This window comes from Coenobita brevimanus, chromosome 110 (genome assembly GCF_032717465.1).
Source record: "Coenobita brevimanus isolate Jiangsu-jjx chromosome 110, ASM3271746v2, whole genome shotgun sequence".
Classification (NCBI taxonomy): Eukaryota; Metazoa; Arthropoda; class Malacostraca; order Decapoda; family Coenobitidae; genus Coenobita; species Coenobita brevimanus.
Window position 1 is genome coordinate 30,959,359 of NC_137063.1, and position 5,000 is coordinate 30,964,358.

Consider the following 5,000-nt stretch of genomic DNA (forward strand, 5'->3'; position numbering starts at 1 on the left):
GAAATCTGTTTGGAATAATAATATGCTTTCGGTACATACTAAAGTGAAAATTTACAAGTCCATGGTTAGACCAATTTTATTTTACGGGCATGAGTCATGGTACAGTACAACTGCAACAGATCAGAAAGTATTTGGATTTGAGAATAAAATACTGAGAAGGATTCTTGAGGTAAAGTGGCAAGACAGAGTTACAAATGAAAGAGTAAGGGATATTACGAGAGTGGAACCAGTTAATGAATATATATATATATATATATATATATATATATATATATATATATATATATATATATATATATATATATACAGTATACTGGTGACTGTTCATGTGAAATTTACAGTCTACTAAAAAAAAAAAAAAAAAAGATACTCGTACTTTCTTTACTTCCTTGGGGCTTGATCTAATGAAACCAGATTCCAGGTTATTTGCGTACTCTTCATTAGCCAACAAGAACCCACCGAGGCATGATGGACCTACATTCCAGCCTAGTTACCCATTGTTAATTCGTTTAATAAATTCTCATTAGGCTTTGGCAATGTAGTAACTTTTGACTCCGACTGCACATGTTAGAAGCAATCTCCATTAGATGCAGCAATGGGACCGTATTGTTTTTACTTTAAAAGCTTTGGTAACACCTGTCCAAGGCGATTTATTTCCCGTTTTGCATCTTAATATAAGCAAGTATATTGAAAAGATACAAGCAGCAAGAAAAGAGGGCATTAATGTACAACATGAAAAATTCATCACTTAGGTAGACGTACAACGAAGTCTCCCACATCAACCAGAATTCGGGACATAATCTCCATCAACCGCCTTACTACAATGATGCCTATTATATTTTCATCGTGCCATAGCCAGACGAGTTCATTCAGCTTAGGAGAGGCCTTCAATACCCTCTTCCCAACGCAGTGCCTGCCTTACGCTGACTTAAGCTGTGTAGCAGTAACAACGTCTTACAAGTGCAGCAGTAAGCCTATTCAGTATGATTTCTTCTGTTTTACTCCTGCTACCGCCAGATGATAATATTCTGCTTATAAGAAACCCCTCATGGCAAAGGGGTAACTAAAACCTCTATTCATCCCTTGCAGCAAAACGACGTCCTCTGTTATTCATTCATTTCTTCTGCTGCCAGATGACTGTTTGACTGGAGGACTAGAGCATTTATAATGCAAAGAAGAAGGCACAAAAGGCCAGGAGCCTACAAGATTGTTCCCTCCATTAAAAAAAAACAAAAACGAAATAACGGAGGGTTAAATTCAAGATCTGTTCGTTTCGAGATGCCTAGACACACTGCATTTTAAAGACTGAAGGTCACAGGCAATGCGAAATACAGACAAAAGAAGACAGTTCCAGAGTTGACCTGTTGCATACATGAAGAACTGAGAGAAATGATTAACTCTGGCATTAGAAGGCTGGACAAGAAAGTGATGAGAGTTGGCTGCAAGACGGGTTATAAGCCAGACCCATTTGCACATAAACCCGGGAGACTGCATGCAGAAGGTGCACTTTTCCAACGGTCAATCCTCCTTTCGGAGGATAGGAAGAAAGCTGAGGGACATTTTTATACCCAAGTAGGGGAGTTTCCGGCTATATCGGTGCCACCTCATCAAGGCTTCCCACATCAGCAGCAGTCACACGGTAGTTGGAAACTTATAAACAGTTTGCATTCACCTTTCGCCAGCATGACGTACTTTTTACATGTTATTCTTGCTACCATCAAACAGTGTTGTTTACCTTAACCCCTTCAGTCCCATGACGTGTTGTTCTGGTATTCAAGCTGCTCTCAGTCCATTTTTTCAACTGTATCTAACCCATCTAGATAGAAAAGGCCTCCCCTAGCTGAACAAAATCGTCGGGAAGTGGCGAGATTAAAATGAAAATTATGTCCTCGGAGTGAAAGGGTAAAGGGACACCATTCATACCGAAGGGGTTGAACAGCCTCCATGACCCCTTCAGCACGATGACGCCGCGGCCATTGTGTTCTTGCTAGCGTTAAGAGATTTGATATAGCTTAGGCCAGACTGACGGGGTTCGGAGGGGTTGAGATAAGGTAGGTATTATTATTATTATTATTATTATTATTATTATTATTATTATCATTATCATTATTAGTATTATTACCTATTTGATTTAAAATAATATTTGAACAATTTCAAAGAGTAATGCAGGGAGTGGAACAATGGAATCCTCCCTCCCTCTCTCCCTCCCTCTCTCTCTCTCTCTCTCTCTCTCTCTCTCTCTCTCTCCACACACACACACACACACGTGCAAACAAATCTAAGCATGTAAGCCTATAAGGAACACATGTGCACAAATTAGCCACTCATGTACGCCAAACAGGTGTACATGTACAGCATACCAATTGGTTCTGTAGGTCATTAGGGGCAGAAAAGGCACAAACACACACATCTAAATAAATAAATAAATACCTAAATCAATAAAACTATCTAAATGGCCAAACAAATTACTTAAGCAAGCCTAAAGGGAAACAAGTAAACGAATGCAAAAGAAATGAACAAATAAGTAAATATAAAACAAGTCACTGAACTTCCAAACAACACAAATAAGCAAACAAATAACTGAAGAAACAAACAAATAAACAAAGGTCAGGTGAAGTATCTATCACATGGGAGAAAGAAAGACACGGATGTCCAGTACTTTCTCTTAATTTCTCCTTCTGTCCTCACTCTCTGCCTCTTCCTTTATTAACTTGTATTTACTGTTCTCTCTCTCTCTCTCTCTCTCTCTCTCTCTCTCTAATACAAGTCTTAAGTCAAAATGCTCTATTAAAAAAGAATAATGACAACAATATATATATATATATATATATATATATATATATATATATATATATATATATATATATATATATATATATATATATCGTCCATCTTTTCCCACTTTTACATAGGCCCAATGTGTTTCACCAGTCTTTGCCATGTTTCTAGGTCCTAGCCTACTGTTTTGGCTTTTTTTTTTTTTTTTATGCCAGATGCCCTTCCTGACACCAACTTTCTCTATATGTGTGTGTGTGTGTGTGTGTAATTTTTCACAAACAAATAGGTTCGTATCGCCCTCATCATCCAGAGAGAGGAACAAGAAAGCAGGAAAACTATGAACTGAATGCGCAGTGAAAGCGATCATACAACCATGTCATCGGCACGTATGGCTTCTGATTTTACACAGAAATAATAATAATAATAATAATAATAATAATAGTAATAATAATAATAATCCAGGTGCATTGGTTGTCGTTTCCCCTGGCTTTCACAATGAACAGTAGCTAACAAAATGACCATTAGCTAACACAAGTCAGACAAGAGCTAACAATACCGTAACAATCGCTAACAAGGCACTATATAAACCTAACCAGTGTGCAAACATTTTCAAGATGCAAGCTCACCCACAGAAAACGGAGGGCCGGGAGAGGAGTATTGTCTAGGGGTCTCTATAATATATTGGTCTCTCTCTCTCTCTCTCTCTCTCTCTCTCTCTCTCTCTCTCTCTCCATGCCAACTGCTTCTTTTGCCTTTCTCAACTTTTATGTTTTCCGTTTCTTCATCCCACTCTCTTCGTCTGTCACATTATCTCTTTCTCTCATTAATCTGTCATCTTTCATCATCTTACACTCTTCCATCTTTTATCTTCACACCACTCACTTTAACTTACGTTCCTTCTCCCCCCCCACCCCTCTCTCTGCCTTGATAGTTCAAATTCCGCTGGAGAAAGTAAAAGACAAATGGCTGGTAAATATTCTAACAGTTTATATTCTCGTTTAATCTTTGACCCTTCCACGAAGTTTGAGTTATATTAGATGCAAACTGTTTGAGTAGACTTTGACCGGTGATCTTGCCCTTTGATCATTCCCTGTGACCCTGATCTTTGACCGATTTTTCTCAAAATGGAATCTCTGTCGTTGTTTTAACCAGAACCCTTCAACAAATTTTCGTTTACATCTGATAAAAACTATTTAGGTATATGAACTTGACCTTTGACATAGTGGCCTAAAAAAAAAAAAAAAAAAATGCAAAAGCTCACTATCCCGGACGATCCTCAACCCATCCAGGTTTGATACAAATCATATCAAATCTGTTTTAGTTATTATGTTCACACTCAGACACACAGATGAGTCCAACCTTGACTTTGCCTTGTGACCTTGACAGTTCATTGATTGGTCTCAAAACTGAATCCGATCGCTCTTGCTTGACCCCTAATACTTCCACCATGTTTAGTCCAAACTGGATGAAAACTGTTAAAGTTGATTTTGCTTCGTCGAACTTTGACCTGACCCTGGGACCTTGACTTTTGACCAAGTGTTATAAAAAAAAATGTTTACTCATCGCCTAACCCTCAACCCTTCCACCAACTTTGGCTAAAATCTCTTTAAATATTTTTAAGTTACATTATTCGCGCGCGCGCGCGCGCGCGCACGCACGCACGCACACACACACACACACACACACACACACACACACACACACACACACACACACACACACACACACACACACACACACACAGATCAAATCTTGACACCTTCTCACGCTTCGTGGGCTCGGTGTAAAGATGTTTTCTCAGTAAAGAGTTTTTCTGAATGACAAATCGTTTGACGGTAGGAATAAAAAGGTCGTCGTAGTGAGGGAGTATTTATCTGATTACCTCTTCTTTGCTACCCCCTCCGATCAAAACCGTCCAACAAGAGCAAGAGTAAGAAATTCAAAGGCCTCAGCCTGATTATAGGGTTAACAATCTCTCTCTCCCTCTCTCTCTCACTCTCTTCATTAGCATTAGATTGTCATCTCTCTAAACATATTTCCATTCCTCTCCACCTTCTTCCCCCCTTCCTCCTCATCTCCTTCTGCACTTCCTCCTCCCCTGTGCGGTCAGCTGAGGAAGGACGGAATCAGCCTGGAGGGGTCAAGTTCCGTTATTCTGAACAAGACGGCAACACTCCCTTGCCTTCCCGCCATATCTCGCAATCCACCACGTCATTTAATCT